The sequence below is a fragment of the Grammomys surdaster genome, unplaced genomic scaffold (assembly GCF_004785775.1).
Source record: "Grammomys surdaster isolate TR1022 unplaced genomic scaffold, NIH_TR_1.0 125580, whole genome shotgun sequence".
Classification (NCBI taxonomy): Eukaryota; Metazoa; Chordata; class Mammalia; order Rodentia; family Muridae; genus Grammomys; species Grammomys surdaster.
Genome location: NW_021620426.1, coordinates 589969 through 609793, shown reverse-complemented (window position 1 = coordinate 609793; position 19825 = coordinate 589969). Strand labels below are relative to the sequence as shown.

Genomic DNA, 19825 nt, shown 5'->3' with positions numbered 1-19825 from the left:
TCTCTCTCTCTCTCTCTCTCTCTCTCTCTCTCTCTCTCTCTCTCTCTCTCTCTCTCAGTAACCACCAATATACAAATAACAGAAAGTAATAATCATTAGTCATTAATATCTCTCAACATCAATGGACTTAATTCCCCAGTAAAAAGATACAGGCTAACAGCATAAACAGAATTTAGCATTCTGCTATATACAGGAAACACTTCAGGAACAAAGATAGTCATTATCTCAGTATTAAGGGATAGAAAAGGTTTTCCAAGAAAATGGACCTAAGAAACAAGCTGGAATAGACATCTGAATGACTAATACAAAGACTTTCAACTGAAAGTACTCAAAAGAGACAAAGAAGGACACTTTATACTCATCAAAGAATAAATTCGCCAAGAGGGCATCTCAGTTCTGAAAATCTATGCCCAAAATGCAAGAAAATTCACATTCATAAAAGCTTATATCACATGTTAAACTCCACACATTAATAGTGGGAGATCTCAACACTCCACTCTCACTAATGGACAGGTCATTGAGACAGAAATAAAACAGAGAAATAATGAAACTAACACAGGTTATTATTCCAATGGACCTAACAGATGTCTATAAAACATTTCATTCTCCTTCTTTTCTGCACCTCACTGTCTGTCACAAAGCAAACCTAAACAGACACAAGAAAATTGAAATAAGCCCACGCATCTTATTAGATCATCATGGATTAAAGTTGGACTTCAATAAAACCAGAAACACAGAAAGCCTACATACTCATGGAAATAAACAATTCTTTAGCCAATGATCACTGGGTCAAGGAAGAAATAAAAATAAAGACTTTCTAGAATTCAATGAAAATGATAGCACAGCATACCCAATTTATGGGACACTATGAAAAGCAGTGCTAAAAGGAAAGTTCACAGCCCAAAATAACTTCATAAAGAAGTTGGAGAGTTCTCATTGTAATGAATTAAAAGTACATATGAAGGCTCTAAAAATAAAAAGAAGTAAACAACCCAGGAGGAGTAGACAACAGAAAATAAACTCAGGGCTGAAATCAATTAGAAACAACGAAACAATACAAAGAATAAACAAAACCACAAGAGCCGGTTATTTGAGAACGGCAACAAGATAGCAAAACCTTAGCCAAACTACCTGAAAGTCAGAGAGACAGAACCCAAATTAACAAAATCAGAAATGAACAAGGAGACACAAAAGATACTGAGTAAATGCAAAGAATCATTAGGTATTATTTCAAAAGCCTGTACTCTACAAAATTGGAAAAGCTAAATAAAATGGATGGTTTTCTAGACAGATACCAATTACCAAAGCTAAATTAAGATGAGGTAAACTATCTAAATAGTCCCATAATCCCTAAGGAAATAGAAGCAGTCATCAAATGTCTCCCAACCAAAACAAAGCCATGGGACAGATTGTTTTAGAGTAGAATTCTTCCAGACTTTCAAAGATGAGCTAATGCCAATACTCTTCAAACTATTTTCTATAAAATAGGAACAGAAAGAACACTGCCAAATCATTCTATGAGGCGACAGTTATCCTGCTATCTAACCACACAAAGACCCATAAAGTAAGACAATTTGAGACCAATTTCCCTTATGAACATTGATACTCAACAAAATACTCACAAACTAAATCCAAGAACACAACAAAGACATCATCTACCATGATCAAATGTGCTTCATGCCAGGGATGCGGAGATGGTTCAACATATAAAAATCCATCAACATAATCTACCATGTAAACGAACTGAAAGAAAAAAAAACATATGATCATCTAAATAGATTCCTGAAAAAGCATTTGACAAAATCCAATACTCCTTCATGAAAAAGGTCTTGCAAGGAAAGGGATACAAGGAGCATACCTATACTCATTAAAGCCAGCATCCAACATCAAATTAAATGGTCATGTCTTCTGCCTTTTGAGTTACTTTTGATGCTCTACAAAGTTAAAGGAGGTCCCCATTCTGGATGGATGGTATCGTTAGCAGGAAATAACTCGATGAAAGAAAACCTAAGAGAACCCGTTAATCTATAAATGTTTGAACATACCATCATTTAATATTTAATTGTTGCAATTACTGAATTTTAGTACAGTCAGCCCAAAACCCCCTACCCCACCCCTCTCTTTCACACACACACGCACACACACACACACACACAAATACACATTATACATGTTTATCTGGAATCATGACCTTATGACTGAATTTGGCATGTTTTTATGGAATTTTTTAAGTGATATTATCCCTTAGTTTATATGAGGCTCTAGTAAGATAAACTGTATTAAAAACTGTAAATTATTAATAAAAGCCTGTCAATTATATTAAACATCAATTATTATTGATTATATTGTTATAGATGAAGCCACATCAAGCTAAATTCATAAGTATATATTTAGTATAGATATGAAATGTGGGTGTATTTTATTTAATTATAAATGATATTAAATACTTAGTTTAAAATTTTTAAGTGAACATTGAGTCACTCTAATAAAGCAGTCTTCACAAGATAAAGTGTTAGTTTGAAGTGAGACATTCAGATAAAACTGTTTCATGATGTACTTAAAAGCATATCTTTTTAACCCCTCTTAGTGCCTAGGCTAGCATTCTTGAACTAAAAACATAGTGTTCTCATCTCTCAGATATCTCATCTAGTTCAGATAGAACATATATGCAATTGAGAAACATAATTATTCCACTTAACATAACATTTTAAGTTATTTGTCATGTCAATTTGCTAAGAAAACATCTAGGTACTGACACTAGATCCTTTTCTGAGAATACCCAGAATACATGGATCTTGATTATCTCACTTGGTATATTTTAGACTTTAGAAAATCTGTCTTCTGAATATCCTTCAAATACAGAACATTATAAAAATCATTTCCTTTTAATATTTATGAAAACTGAGCTCTGAACCTCAATGTTAAACTCTAAAAATATTCCCTTTTAAAGAAACCTGACATCCTTTTTTGGCACTACGGAAAGATTGTGTATTTATAACTGGTTATGGCTAAAAATTAAACCCTCCTGTAGTGATCAGTTTTCTGGAGTTTTTTTGAGAAAGGAATCAAAATTACTATGTAATATTTACCAAATGACACCCTACCATGTACAAATAGAGATAGATAGATAATTGTTTTTCATCTTGATTTGTCCACTTACCACATACCTGGAAGCTATATCTCTAAAATGTACACTTACCTTTACCTCCCAATAATCTATGGAGACATAGATAATTTAAGGAGTCTTTATTAATAAACATTTCTACTAATTTCAATGTGCTGGTTTTATATATACAAACCTACAAATATATCCAATATCAATTAAGTAATTAACACTTAAGAAAATTTTCCTAGAAGCATAATTTCTGAGATAAATAACATATATTATTTTAATAGATATGCATAATTTTTATTATTTGAGAATTTCATACTTGTATATATTGAGGTTCAATAAAATCCACAATCCTTCCCCTCCTCCCACAGATTTTCCCTTCCTAATTCCTATGCCTTGCTTTTTTTATTTAATATTTCATTTGTTTACATTTCATATGTTATCCCTTTCCCCATTCCCCACCCCCAGAAACACCTTATGCCATCCCTCTTCCTGTTACTTCTATGAGGGTGTGCCCTCATCCATCAACCCACTCACCTCTCCCCACCCACAAATTCCCTCACACTGGGGCATCCAGGCTTCATAGGACCAAGGAACTCCTCTCCCGCCAATGTCTGACAAGGCCATGCTCCTCTACATATACAGCTGTACAGGTATCCACAGGTAATACTACAGCTCTACATATACATATACATATACATATACATATACATATACATATACATATACAGCCATAGGTCCCTCCAAGCATGTTCCCAGGCTGGTGGTTTAGACTCTGGGAGCTCTGGTTATTTGGCATTGTCACTCTTCTAATGGAGCCTAAAGACCCTTCAGTTCCTTCAGTCTTCTCTCTACCTCCTCCATTGGGGACCCCATGATCAGTTCAATGGTTAGCTGCCAGCAACCGCCTCTGGCAGAGCTGCTGAGGAGGCAGGTATATAAGGCTCTGGTCAGCATGCAATTCCTGGCATCTACAACAGTGCCTGCATTTAGTGACTGCACATAGGATGGATCCCCAGGTAGGAAAGTCTCCAGACAGCCTCTCCTCCAGCCTTTGCTCCACACTTTGCCTCTGTATTTGCTCCCGTGAGCATTTTGTTACTCATTCTAAGTACTGAAACACCCACACTTTGGTCTTCCTTCTTCTTGAACTTCATGTGGTCTGTGTATATTAGATATCGTGAGTTTATGGGCTAATATTCACTTATCAGTGAGTGCATACCATGAGTGTTCTTTTGTGATTGGAATGATATTTTCTAGTTCCATTCATTTGTCTAAAAATTTCACAAATTCATTGTTTTTAATAGCTGAGTAAATGTGCCACATTTTCAATACCAATTTCTCTGCTGAAGGGCATCTGGGTTCTTTCCAGCTTCTGAACATTATAAATAAGGCTGCTATGAACATAGTGGAGCATATGTCCTTGCAAAATGTTGGAGCATCTTTTGGGTATATGCCCAGGAGTGGTATTGCTGGATCCACAGGTAATACTATGTCCAATTATTTGAGGAACTGCTAGACTGATTTCCAGAGTGGTTGTACCAGTTTACAATCCCATTAACAATGGAGGAGTGTTCTTTCTCCACATCCTAGCAAAGGACCTGAGTTTTTGATCTTAGCCATTCTGACTGGTGTGAGGTGGAATCTCAGGGTTGTTTTGATTTTCATTTTCCTGATGACTAAAGATGTTGAACATTTCTTTAGGTGCTTTTCGACCATTTGAGTTTCCTCAGTTGAGAATTGTTTGTTTGGCTCTGTACCCCATTTTTAATCTGGAGCCTAATTTCTAAAGTTCTTTATGTACTTTGGATATTAGTCCTCTATTGGATGTAGGATTGGTAAATATCTTTTCCCAATATGCTGGTGGCCGTTTTGTCCTATTGACAGTGTCCTTTGCCTTACAGAAGCTTTGCAATTTTATGAGGTCCCATTTGTCAATTCTTGATCTTAAAGTATAAGCTATTGGAGTTCTGCTCAGGAACTTTTCCCCTGTACCCATGTGTTCGAGGCTGTTCTCGACTTTCTCTTCTATTAAATTTAGTGTATCTCGTTTTATATGGAGGTCTTTGATCCACTTGGACTTGAGCTGTGTAGGGGGAGATAGTAATGGATTCATTTGCATTCTTCTACATATTGACCTCGAGTTGAACCAGCACCATTTGTTGAAAATGCTGTCTTTTTTCCACTGGATGGTTTTAGCTGCTTTATCAAAGATCAAGTGACCACAGTTCTGTAGGTTCATTTCTGCATCTTCAATTCTATTCCATTAATCTACATGCCTGTCTCTGTAACAATACCATGACGTTTTTATCACGATGGCTCTGTAGTGCAGGGATGGTGATTTCTCCCAGAAGTTCTTTTATTGTTGAGAATAGTTTTTGTTTTCCTGGAGTTTTTGTTATTCCAAATGAATTTGGGGATTGCTCTTTCTAACTCTGTGAAGAATTGAGTTAGGATTTTGATGGGGATTGCATTGAATCTGTAGATTCCTTTCAGCAAGGTGGTCATTTTTACTATATTTATCCTGCCAATCCATGAGTATGTGAGATCTTTCAATCTTCTGCAATGTTCTTCAATTTCCTTCTTCAGAGACTTGAAATTATAGTCATACAGATCTTTCACATGCTTCGTTAGATTCACACCAAGGTATTTTATATTACTTGTGACTATTGTGAAGGGTGTCATTTCCCTAATTTCTTTCTCAGCCTGTTTATCCTTTGAGTTGAGGAAGGCTACTGATTTGTTTGAGGTAATTTTATATCCAGCCACTTTGCTGAAGTTGCTTATCAGGTTTTGGAGTTCTCTGCTGGAAGTTTTGGGGTCACTTCAGTGTATTATCATATTATCTGCAAATAGTGAAATTTTGACTTCTTCCTTTACAATTTATATCCCTTTGACCTCCTTTTGTTGTCTAATTGCTCTGGCTGGGACTTCCAGTACTATACTGAATAGGTAGGGAGAGAGTGAGCACCCTTGTCTAGTCCCTGACCTTAGTGAGATTGCTTGAAGTTTCTCTCCATTTAGTTTGATGCTGGCTACTGGTTTGCTATAAATTGCTTTTACTATGTTTAGGTATGGACCTTGGATTCCTGATCTTTCCAAGACTTTTACCATGAAGGGATGTTGAATTTTGTCAAGTGCTTTCTCAGTGTCTAGTGAGATAAGCAAATGGTTTTTTCTTTGAGTTTGTTTATATAGTGGATTACATTGCTGAATTTCCATATATTAAACTAGCCCTGAATTTCTGGGATAAAGCCTTCTTGATCATACAAGAGGATTATTTTGGATTTGGTTTGGGAGAATTTTATTTAGTATTTTTGCATTGATATTTATAAGGAAGAGTGGTCTGAAGTTCTCTTTCTTTGTTGTGTCTTTGTGTGGCTTAGGTATGAGTGTAATTGTGGCTTCATAGGACGAATCGGGTAGTGTTCCTTTGTTTCTATTTTATGGAATAGTTTAAAGCAAATTCGTATTAGGTCTTCTTGGAAGGTCTGATATAATTCTGCACTAAAACCATCTGGACCTGGGTGCTTTTTGTTTTTGTTTGTTTTTTGGTGAGGAGGCTTTTAATGATTGTTGCTATTTCTTTTCAGATCTGATTTTATTAACTTGGATACTGTCTCTGTGTCCTCTGGTTAGTCTGGCTAAGAGTGTGTCTATCTTGTTGATTTTCTCAAAGAACCAGCTCCTGGTTTTTGTTGATTCTTTGTATAGTTCTTTTTGTTTCTACTTGGTTGATTTCAGACCTGAGTTTGATTATTTCCAGCAATCTACTTCTCTTGAATACTTTTGCTTCTTTTTATTCTAGAGCTTTCAGGTGTGCTGTCAGGTTGCTAGTGTATGTTTTCTCCAGTTTCTTTTTGTAAGCACTTAGAGCTATGAGTTTTCCTCTTAGCACTGCTTTCATTATGTCCCATAAATTTTGGTATGATGTGTCTTCATTATTATTAAATTCTAAAAAGTCTTTAAGTTCTTTCTTTATTTCTTCTTTGACCAAGTTATCATTAAGTAGAGTATTGTTTAATTTCCACATGCATGTGGGCTTTCTGTTGTTTTTGTTGTTATTAAAGACCAGCCTCAGTCTGTGGTGATCTGATAAGATGAATGGGATTATTTCAGTCTTCTTTTGTCTGCGGAGGCCTGTTTTGTAGCCAATTATAAGGTCAATTTTGGAGAAGGTGCCATCAGATGCTGAGAAAAAGGTATATTCTTTTGTCTTAGGATGAAATGTTCTATAGATATCCGTTAACTCTATTTGGTTCATACCTTTCGTTAATTCCACTGTGTCTCTGTTGAGTTTATGTTTGCACCATCTGTCCATTGCTGAGAGTGGGGTGTTGAAGTCTCCCACTATTATTGTGTGAGGTGCAATGTGTGCTTTGAGCTTTCGTTAAGTTTATTTTATGGATGTGGGTGCCCTTGCATTTGGAACATAGATATTCAGAATTGAGAGTTCATCTTAGTAGATTTTTTCTTTGACAAGTATGAAGTGTTTTTCCTTATCTTTTTTGATAACCTTTGGTTGAAAGTCGATTTTATTCTGTATTAGAATGGCTTCTTTAGCTTGTTTTTTGGGACCATTTGCTTGGAAAATTGTTTTCCAGGCTTTTACTCTGAGGTATTGTCTGTCCTTGTCACTATGTTCCAGTAATCCTGGGTGTCAGAGCTCCTGAGAGGCTGCCTCTGGGGTCCTCTAATCCTATGATCCTGGGTGAGTTAGAGCTCTTGGGAGTCCAGCTTCCTCTATGTTCCTCGGGGTATTAGAGCTCCTGGGAGTCCAGCTTCCACTGGATATTGTGAGATTGACTGCACAGTTAGCACCCAAGGTCTGCTCATTGCACCGGCTCAGAAAGGAAGGAATCCGTGCCAGTGGGTCAGGGTATGGTATCTTCATGGGAGCAGACCAGCTAGGTGTCAGCTTCTCTGAGTGCAGTGGATCCTCAACTGCTCTGAGTGAAGCAGATCTTCTGGGATGGGTCTGAATATGGTGTCTTCCCAGGAGCAGACCAGCTATAAGTCTGTCCCAGTGAGAAGGGTCAGGCAGAGGGGATGGAAGGGGAGTGGTATCCGGGAGGGAGGGGGTTGGTGGGTGATGGGTCTCTAGTGCACTGCTGGACTCCCAGCTGCAGCTCTGGGACTTCAGGTCTTGGGGGAAACTCACTGAGTTAGCTTAGTACTGTCTACGTGGGCATGAGTGTAGGACAGTATGCTAGAACTTGTTCCTCTCAAAGAACACAGGGTTTTTTGTTGTTGTTTTGTTTTGTTGTTGTTTGGTTGGTTGGTTGTTGATATTTTTTTAATCTTGAATTTTCTTCTACCAGCAGTCATCAATTGAGAATAGCACTTCAGCTAGGGTTGGGCCTTCATTAGCTCTTTCCCCTTCCATGTTGAGAATTTTGGCTAATTTAATGTCGAGTATGAGGTCGCAGTAGCTGAGACTTCATGTGTATAAGAGCCCTCCCACGCCTGGCAAAAAACAGTTTTGTTGTAGATGTCTATTCTGACTCTAATAATTATTTTGTGCTTTATTTTTTAAGGAACCCTGACCTCTGAAGTTCTGGTGATATAGATGTCCCATTTAGAGCTGAGCTTAAGCCTCTTGTTTCTTGTACTTTGGCCAGTCATGAGTCTCTTTATGATTTTCCATCTATTACAAGACAAAGTTTCCTTGATTAGGATAGATGAGATGTTCTAATTCCTGGATAAAGTATAAAAACACAGATTGGAGAAGGGGGCAGCTTATTTCTACAACCAGTTACAATAATAGTATTGGATTCTCCCCTATGACCTAAGGAGTAACAGTATTTCCATAAAGACAAGAATTCCATCTTATGAGACAGGCATTAAATCTAATCCAAAAATGGACCAGTACCCCATAACATTAGTCCTTTATAGCACCAGTAAACATATATTACCAGGTCATTCCTTATTGTAGCTTACAAGGTTCACAGTTCAGTAAAAGGGTTGATTACTTTTATCCCTGGTAGTATGTATAGAACCTCCCAGCACTAAAAGCTAACCAGTGGATCTGAAGCTTCCAGGTTGGTGCCAACTTGACTTCTTCGTGTTCTATTATGTAAGAATGTGTCATTCTCAGTAATATATGTTTTCACTACGATATTCTCTTTCAATGATAATAATTTGAAAATTAGATTTTTATGGTCTCTGATTTGAGTTGCCTTAACATAGTTGTAATCTTTCTTCTAAATCCTCTTTCTAGAATATCATTTTCATTAAAGACCATTACTGTAGAGTTTGTTTTGTTTTTGTTTTTTGTTTTTTTTTTGGTTGGTTGGTTGGTTTTTTGGGGGCTGTTTGTTTGTTTGTTGGTTTTGAAGAGATATGTTGTTTTGGTTTTCCTGTTGTTTTATGTCTTGTTTTTCAGATTTGTATGTCTAGGGTATGTTGGTTGAGTTTTTCTTTTTATTCAAGTAAGAGTTTTTTTGTTTTTTTGGTTTTGTTGTTGTTGTTGTTGTTCAAGAAACTTTTTCCTTTACAATCTTTACAATCTTCAGGAAAGAACAAAAACATAGTAGAGTTGAAACATTGATTTCTTCTGTCAGATATTTAGGGTCTCTATTCCAAACCTTCTTTTTGTCAGTAATAGCTTGGTGCCTACAAAGGTTTGGTAAAATATCTTGGAGAAAGTTCCCATACTAGTGTGGATCTCAAGACTGATTGAGACAACAGGTTAGTATCAGTCAGGAAGCTGGTCATGCTCTGTTGAATACCAGAGGAAAATATGAAATAACTGCAGTCTCTGGCTAGGATTTTGCAAACTTAAAGTAGAAGGGAAGGGTTCAGGAGAAAGTAATGGTTCATTAGAAAACAGCTTTGTGGGTGTGATGTGACATAAGTACAGTGTAGCCTAAAAGAGGACCCACAAGTAACATATTTGGGTTTACAAACCATTTGGGGGAATGAAAGAGTCACTGAAGTGGACAAGACAGCAAACTCTAAAGGGGGGCACAAAGAGAAGGTAGTCAGTTTGGCAAGCTGCCAGGGACAGAACTGGCACATTCTTAGTCTTTGACATTCCTTGCCAAAACCCTCTCCAAATGATTAGATAAATTTATATTCTTATCAGAAACACATAGGATCTGATACACTGAAGACCATCACCAAAGTAGGGATTTGTGTTTATTAAGACTCATCAGACAATGCTAAAGCATTGTCCAGTATTAAACATTTTAATACTGGAAAAGGATAATATGTTCCTAAAGGAATAATTTAAGTTCATTTTTCAAATTCTGCCAAACATAATTCCTAAGTATAATAGCAATGCTTAATAAGTAACTACATAACATTTAATCTTAATCTTTTCTCCTATTTATAAATTTGCACCTACACAAACAAGAATATGTAGTGAGAATCTCTTGTGTACTGTATAGCAGCGTTACATGGAAATGAAAAGGTGATGGCCTATTAGCTGAGGCAGGAAACAGATGGTGGGAGTTCTAGGAGAGAGAGAGGAACTCTGTGATAGAGTCAGTTGCAAGAACAGACTCACTCCGGACTCTGAGGAAGAGGTAACTAGACTTATGGCAGACTTAAAGTAGATTAAATGCAATAATTGAGTTACGAGCTAGTGAAAACAAACCCAAACTTATGTCTTAGGCATTTATTCATAAATAGTAAGTCTCAGAGTTGTTATTTCAGGAACTGAAGCACAGGTGAAAAAACTTGTATATATAAGAATGCACATGTAAGTTTGAATCTATGAGGAGAGCACAATCTAGTTTGGTCAAAAATCTAGATATTTTTTTATACTGCCAAAACCTAACAATGAATAGTGTGATAATAAGGTCCATCATTCTCATTCATTGTTGAGTATTTGCCACCAGAACCTGGAAATAAAGGCCAAAGGGTCAGAAGAAAGATTTATTTCCAAATCATCCATTTATGAGTAAATATACAAAGAGATGAATACCATATATGGCAACAAAGAGAGGTTCGTTTACTCATTCAACAAACTATGTGTATCCATTCCATGCCAAATACTATTATAAACACTCATCACTAACTTTGAACAAGGCAAACAACTTAAAATGAACTTAAAATACTTTGATATCAATGGAAGCCAAGGTATGGTGGGTATAATGAGTAACACATGCTCCCTCAAATACTAAATGTAATAAAGGGTGGAAAATCACCCTTTTGTTTTTCTTTTCATTAAATTCCATGTAGAATTGAAGCTCAATGACATTATGTAAACATCAGTCATAGAAATCAAAGCACTTTGCTTAGTTTGTACATTTTGGGTTTGCTTTTACTATAGACCATTGGAATTCAACAATGCTGCTCTTTCTGTACAAGTTCAATATATATCTCTAAATCTTGTTTTCTCCAGACCCACTAGTTTTATTATTAAGCATTTCACCAAATTAATATTTTTTGTTGGACACTTGGTATGATGTTTTTGATGTTTCATTACAGTTGGATGAGCATACACTATCAAAATGCATCCCCTCTCTATCTCTATAATTAAATTTAAAATCAACATGCTGCTTTCTCATGCTTCATTCTGTTGTGCATGCCTCAATTTCCCCTGGTTACAAACCATTCTGGTTATGAATATGTAACAGGGTTCACTGTCAAACTCTGTGAGCATCTTTGAAGCAGAAGATAAGAAGAATTATTTCAGAACAGATGCATCCATTTGTAACATCTCTTGCAATTTCCATCTGTCCAAGAACAGTCACGAGAGACTGAGCAACAGGACAGGAGAGACCAGTCTGCTGACTCAAATTCATAGCTTCCCCCTGCTTCAGTGAGTTTACTTGGTTTCAATTTTCATTTACCATATGATTGCAGTGATTCATGGGCTCACCAATTCAGATGGAATTAGCCTATTGTAAAAAGCAAAGGCACGGTCCTAGAAATCCATGCACTTAATTTATGAGTTCATAATTAACTTGGTGGGGTTGAAATTGAACTAGAGATGTTACTGTAAATTCATTATTTAAAAAAAATCTGTTGTTCAATGATGTGTAGATACTGATGTGGATAAGTATAGATAAATTCTAGTTCTGCCAAATAAAGAGGTACAAAAACAATATCATTGGAACTAGCAGTAAGGACACTGTTTCTCAGATTATAATTGTTTAAATATTATTCTCCTATAAATGGAATGGGATCTTGGGGAAAAAACTGGCAAATTCCACACAAATTCTGCCTGCCTCTGCCTCCCAAGTGCTGGAATTAAAGACATGCACCACTACTGCCCGGCATGTTTTGTTTTGTTTTGTTTTGTTTTGTTTTGTTTTGTTTTTTGGTTTTTCGAGACAGGGTTTCTCTGTGTAGCCCTGGCTGTCCTGGAACTCACTCTGTTGACCAGGCTGGCCTCGAACTCAGAAATCCATCTGCCTCTGTCTCCCAAGTGCTGGGATTAAAGGCATGTACCACCACTGCCTGGCTGATCAGCATGTTTCTAGAAATGTAATTCCAGATATCCCTAAAGGATCTCATCCTCCAGGTGTTTATCAAGTTAACAATTAAGATTAACAATTAAGCCATTTTTAATGGTATTACTCATTATGTCAGACAAGAAGTAGGCAGAATATATCCTCTGTAGTGTCATTGTCAACCATTAGATAGCCTGAATTTACCAGTGAAGAAGCAATTGCCAAATCCTTATTTAAGCTTAAAACATCCTGCTGACAAAAGTTCTTTGAAATATCCTTTTCATAAGATGTTAAAAAAAAAAAAAGAAAATCTTGAAGATTTAAGAAAACAGAGATAGAGTGAATAAACTAAATGTGTGATGCCAGGTTTACATCCGTGATTTTTTAAAAAAATGTATAAATTAAACAATATTGAGAAGTAAGGGTATTTTAATGTCAGTCTTGTTTATAATTTATGAGGTTAAACTTTCTCAATGCAAAGTGTCATTATGATTTTGTAGAAGAATTTGTATGTTTCTAGCAGATGAATGCTGAGCTAATTAAGGCTAACTTATGGTGCTTGGAAGTTTCTTTTAAGTAATTGATGTATACAAAATACATATAAAGTGAAAACTACAATGCCAAAAATATTAATTGTGGAGTTTAAATAAAATACTATTACACTGAGCTTGCCTTTCTATTCTAATGTTTTCTGTGTGTTTGATAAATTTCTAAAAAATTTTCAGAGGGGATAGTTGACCTGTCCTTCCTCACTAATCCCTAACTCTACTTTACTCAGCATGCCCAACCAGTCAGGAAGTTCTGTGCATCACAGTTATGAGTGCCATTTTAATCTCTTCCATCACTTCTGCAGTGGCATATTCACTGGACCAGCTTTCTAATTGACTTCTTCTCACTTTCTGCCTTCTTTCAATAACACTCTTATTTCCATGACATTCTAAATATACACAGACTTAAAATTGTTTGAATTTCCAATCTTGTCATGTGCTTTTCACAATTGAAACATTTTCATACCCCTCACAATAAACTTCGGTTCCATTAATATGGATCCTTAAATCCTTCCTGATATGGCTGTGGACTGTGGTCCAGTCTCATCTTTTATTACCTTTTGCTTTTGTAGATTAATTCTCAGACTCTTGAAATTAGGTAACAAAATGCCCCATACTAGCCAGACATGGTTTTACCTCCGTACTATTAGCATGTTGGAAGCCAAGGCAAGAGGGCCAGGATTTTGATTCCAACTTAGGCCATATAAGGATTTCAAGACTAACCGGGGATACATAGCAATGTCCATTTAAATCAATCAACCAATGTCTCATACTCCCTTGGTAAAATAAAGCTTTGTGTTTTTCATAAAATAATTTACTTAACCCCCATTCTGCCTGATTGAATGATGTCCTAACTTCAGATGGCATCTTGGATGTTTCTTATGTAAGAAGGCTTCTGGAAGACTTCTCACTGGTGTAAGAAAGTACTTTCTTATTTAAGTCTGAAGTGTTCCCTGAAGGCTCATGTGTTAAAGGGCTTCTTTGCCATTTGATGAGCTTTGAGAAAGTGGCTGGGTCATGGGAGCACCATCTTCATTTGGAGATTAATCAACCGATGATCATGTACTTTTATGCATTACAGGGAGGTAGTGAAAACTAAGAGACGGGACCTAGCTGAAAAAAGTAGATCACTGTGGCATGCCTGGGAAGATATAACCCCAACTTGTACAGGCTTTGCCTCCTGGAAATCAGTAAATTATTGACTTTCCTATCTATGAACTTCTATCATGATACACTACCTCACCACAGGTCCAGAAACACAGAGCCATGTTAATATAGGTTGATACATCTGAAACTGAGAGCCAGAGGAAGAATAAATTCTTCCTTCTTTATATTCTCTGATATTCTATCACAGTGACAAAAGATGATTGGCATTTTTTTTTCTCTTAAATCCTGCTCTTCTTTTCTTTTAAATCCAATAAGAAATCACAAAGTACCTGTACGTTTACTTTCACTATAGTTTTCACCATGTAAAGTCCTCAATCTAAGCACTTTTAAACTGCTACACATTATATATATGGAAAATTAGAAATAAGTTTGAAGAATGGTATAATGAGAGCTATTCACTATAAAGAAAGATTTAAGAGCTGGTTATCAGATCACATGGAACAATGGTCTGGCTCTACCAAAAACTCACGTAAACAATAGTAAATCAGTTACTTAGAATGTCTCTTTGCTCATCTGTTAAATTTAAGCAGTAATGTTGGTCCCTGTGGTCTTTGGTTTAATGCTAAAAATCAGGGGAAAGAATCTGATCAAGACTAGTAGAAAAACAAAGTACCTATAGAAGGCACTGCTTCTGTGTTCATAACAGTATAAATTCAGCAGAGTTACATATGCATTTGGTAGTGGAATCAAAGAATCAGGAGTAACTATGATACATTGACATTTTAGTACCATTCATTCTTTCATTGAAATATGATATAGGTAAGTTGTCCACATCTGCCTATATCACAAACTGTCCTAAACATTTGCTCTACTTGTTTCACTACAAACAGTTCAATTTTTCTATAGCTGAGACCTCTATAAATATTAGTATGTACATTTTTGAAATTTAAATTATGATTATGTGTGAATCAGGCTTTTAGTGATTAGTAAGTATTAATAAATGTATAAATCTGCCTCAATAGCTATGTTATTTTTATAGCTATTTTTATAGCTATGTTATTTGAGTACAGTGTAATTTACTTATCTATGTATCCACTGATTAAGTTTGTTATGAATAATCTAATTAGTAAGCAGTTGTATATTAACATCCTGATGTGTGTGCTTTTTCTTTGTATATATCCAACTTATTTATGATATCTTATATAAATAGATATTCATTGTTCTAAAATTGTGCATGAAATAAAGAGATTAGATAGATAGATAGATAGATAGATAGATAGATAGATAGATAGAAATCAATATGGTGGTTTTACAGAAAGTTAGTAATCCATCTACCTCAAGTCCCAACCTGGAAACATATTTTCTGAATCTCAGAGGCCCTGAAATAATATGACCTGTAAAATCTAAAACTTAGGTGATTCATTGTGTTCTTGCAGATTTTGGAGAAGCATAAGTATCTCTTTAGATAGATGTGGAAAAAGTAAGGTGAATCAAGGAAACTGGAGAAAATGAGGAAGAAGGGACCCAATCAACACTACCGAACAGGCCTTTTCATGGTGGTAACAATATTCTCTGCAATCCAATATGATAGCCACTAACAACACATGGGTACTGAGCACTTAAAACATAATCAGTATTTGTATGGAAATAATGTTTTAATCCTACATGGTTTTTATTTTATTTAGTGTACATAGCCACACCTAACTTGTACCAACTAGTCAATACAAACAGTGTTGGAAAGCAAGTGCAATGATATATGTCAAGCTAATTAGAGAACTATGTCTGCACACATGGAAAATGAACAAATCAAAAGATAGCAGCCCAGGAAGGTTTCAACAGAGACTATCACTGCATGGAATATTACCATTATTAGAGCCACATCTCTAAGGCCACTGAAGGCCTTTGTTCTGTTAATAGAGTTGTAGAGTAAGTCTTTTCTGATAGAATGAAAGAAGGGGAAGAAAACTTTAGGATTTTTTCCTGAGCAAGTGTGAGGTAGAGCTTTGAGAATTGACCGGGGACTATTCTCAGGCTTCTGTTTCTATTTCAGAACTGACAGCATCATATGTCACTCTGAGCATACTATCTCTGGCAACACATGACAAGTGTAACATCAAAATTATATGAGTTAGCTTTCTTTATTATCTATTTTCTTCACTATTGTTTTATAATTATGATAAAGTTTGTCCCTGTTGCTGCTCCTTAGTGCTGAGTTACACAACAAAGGAAAGCAAGGGGCAGCATTGCCTTACTGCCTCTTAAATAACAGGCTTCTCTATGGCTGCCATCTCTGCTCCAGCCTGAGCAGACCACAAGGTTAAAACATTTGTTCACCAGACACACACTTTCTCCCCTCACCTGTGGCAGACTCTTCCCTGTACATCTCTGATACCCTGTGTGCTAGAGTTCCTTGCCAAGCTGTGCACAAAGGCAGTGCCTGCCAGAAGACACTTTTTTTCATTCAGATCCATGCCCATCTTGACTTCCATGAATTTTTAGATGATGACACTATTTCCTTACATTGTCCATACATCCTAACAAGGCAGATGAAACCACTAAAGAATTTCCTCTGTCAATTTCAATTGTGTCAGCTGTAGGAGTATTGGATCTCTTTGGACATTAGAACCTTGATGCTGAGGAGGATAACTGCAGAGTTGTGCTGATTTTCTGCTTCCATGAAAAATAAGCATTTGATTCCACAGAGGGAGCTGGGGGAGGAGGGCTCTGGCCTGCTGGTTTTGTTCAGCAGGTGGCAATTGTTTGTGGCTGCTGAATGAACTTTGTACTACATAATAGAGTTAGAGATTAAGCTTTGCCTGCCTACTTTCTCACAAGTCTCCATTGAGATGCCCTTAGAAAAGAAAAGCTAATAAAATGTGTAATGGGTTTTTCTTGTCTTTTTATCCTTCGAGCCTTTCTCTCTAGTGATTTCACCATAGGAGTTTGTCAGAGACCAGGACCCCTAACAGGGACCCCTGCCAGCCTTCCCCCTCGCCTGGAAACCGAAGCCTTGTCACCCACCTACTTCCTGTTCAGTTGAATACCTTGACTATGCCTCATCCTGCTGAAAGCTGATGCACAAAGAGATAGCTACTTCTGAGAAAAGCCCCTAACCACAAAATGTTCTAGGGCACAGGCCAAGAAGAAGCTGTACCTTTCCATGACCCCACCTGCCTTCCCCCTCCCCAACCCGAGCTTGTTATAAAAAGCTTGCCTTTTTTAAAATACACGGCTCTTGACAAGCAACCGTTTGCTTGGGTCCTTCCTTTCTCTCGCCCGTTTCTCTTCCAGGTTTTGGTTCCCCTCGCCCCCACGAATAACCGAGTCCCGCAGGCCCGGGACAGGTGGCGCCCACCGTTTGGGGCTCGAGGCACGAACCTCTCCGGACGGACACCCCAAGAGAAAGCAGCTGCGACATCGTTGAAGAGAGAGGCAGTCGTCGCCGCCCTAGACCTGCCGACCTCGGTGAGTTTTACTTTCATTCCGTCCCATAGAAATGGGCCATTCATTGTCAAAGGAGGCGAGTTTCATTAAGGGCCTCAAAGATGCACTCAGAGAGAGAGGAATCAGGGTAAAGAAAAAGGATCTCGTAAAATTTTTTATTTTTGTTGATGAAAAATGTCCTTGGTTTATGATTGATGGACCAACTATACATCCAAAGAAATGGCAGAAAGTTGGACGAGAATTAAATGAAAAAATAGCCAAGGATAAAGATGAGGGAATAACAAAGACAATATTTTCTTTTTGGGGTTTAATTAGAGATGTCATTGAGGATGCTCAGGGAGATGAGGGAAAGCACCAACTGCTTTCGGTGGCTGAATATTGTCTTAGCCAGTCTCGTCCTGGGTCGCGAAATTCTAATCGTGACCAAGATCCATCAGACACCTTGACCAATGAAGCTGGCCCCGCCAGGGAGATTGATCCCCTTAGACCGCCCTCCCGGGCATCTGACTCCTTTTCCATCCTTGATGTGTCGGTCACTTCACCTAAGCCCTCCCCCGTTCGCCTTTATCCCCCTCTGCCATCGCCCCCCCTCCTCTCTTCCTCTCCTTTGCGTCCGCCTCCATATGTTCTACCCTCCTTCCCCTCCCAAACCCTGAGGGTGGATTGACCCTAGCCTCTATCTCTGGCATGGGCACCTGCCTGCTTGGGCCCAAGATGCTTCCCCCTAGAGATCTTTTCCCTGTTTGCAATCAGACTCTCACTATCAATACAACCTATCTGTATGTGGTTGCGCCTAATAATACCCTCTTTGCCTGCTCAAATGGACTGACCGCTTACATCTCCACCTCCAGATTCCTTTCCCATGATTATTGTGTTGTTGTTACCGTCCTCCCTCAATTTTTTGTTTATGAGCCCGAGTCCTTCCTACGCTTCTTTGAATCCGGGGTCCCACACAGAGACAAGAGAGAGCCTCTGACTGCGCTCACCCTCTCAGTCATCCTGGGTCTGGGTGCAGTCGGGGCAGGAACGGGTATTGCGTCCCTTGTAAGGAATGACCAAAATTTTGCCCACCTTCAGTCTTTAATTGATCAGGACCTTGGTCACCTGAGAGAGGGCATCCAAGACCTCACTGAGTCAGTGGCCTCCCTTTCCGAGGTGGTCCTCCAAAACCGACGAGGACTTGACCTACTCTTTTTGAAGGAGGGGGGATTGTGTGTGGCCCTTAGAGAAGAGTGTTGCTTTTACTCAGATAAGACAGGTTTGGTGAAAAACAGTTTAGAGAAAGTTAAAAAGAGCCTTGAAGAGAGAAAGAGAGCAAGAGAACAACAAGAATCTTGGTACAAAAATTGGTTTTCTACCTCCCCTTGGCTTACTACCCTGCTGCCCACTATATTGGGGCCCCTTGTTGGTATTCTTTTGCTTCTCTCCTTTGGCCCTTGGGCTTTTAATCGCCTCACAAGTTTTGTTAAAAACCAGATAGATTCCACAGTTAAAAGACCAGTTGAAGTCTACTACCATCAGCTAAAAGCAGAGGACGACACCGAGGCTGTCGCCCATGTGGTGGTGACACAACCTGAAGATGAAGATGTGGGGCCCGCGCGCTCCTCCCTTGGCCGGCCTCTTAACTTTCGGGCCCTACAGGGGAGCTCCTGGCTCTCTTGGCTGACCTTCCGTATCCCTAGATAATTGAAGACAGGCGTCTCTATCCCACCCCATTTAATTGGCTTGCCCCTGCTATTGCTTGAAAGAACCTCCCAATAGCTGCCTTGACAGCTGCATCCCGGCCTTGGCCTAGCTACATCCCAGCCTTGGCCTAACTGCAAGCCTGGCACTAAACAGGACGCGACCTCATAGCCCCTGCACCCTGAGGACTTGCTTCCATTGCACCAGGAGTGGGTATGAGGATCGCAAGGGGACCAGCTCTTGCACCTCACGGGCCTTAGCTGCCATTGCACGTGAGAGAGTGGTCTCCCCTTCTCCTTCATGACCACGAACTTGTTCTTGACAGACAGCCAAGACTGTCTACCAACGGTGCCTCTCAATGGCCTTGCTGCCCTTCTGGGACCGCGAGCTGCCTACGGCCGGGATGCCCTCCCAAATTCTCCCATCCTTGAGTTTCTTCCTCTAAAAGACGCCCTCTTTAGTTTACAGGGAAGGGGGAGATGTCAGAGACCAGGACCCCTAACAGGGACCCCTGCCAGCCTTCCCCC

General features: G+C 38.3%; 1 protein-coding gene and 1 long non-coding RNA gene across 2 annotated transcripts in view; one reads left to right on the top strand and one right to left on the bottom strand.

The window, feature by feature from the left end:
* The window catches only part of Wdr49 (WD repeat domain 49), a 155447-nt gene that overhangs the window by 124039 nt on the left and 11583 nt on the right, over window positions 1-19825 (bottom strand). The window lies entirely within an intron of this gene.
* LOC114638346 overlaps window positions 17590-19825 on the top strand; it is a 13259-nt gene continuing 11023 nt past the window's right edge. Inside the window, exon 1 of the long non-coding RNA XR_003713870.1 lies at window positions 17590-17636. This is a non-coding gene — a long non-coding RNA (uncharacterized LOC114638346). The remainder of the gene's footprint in view (window positions 17637-19825) is intronic.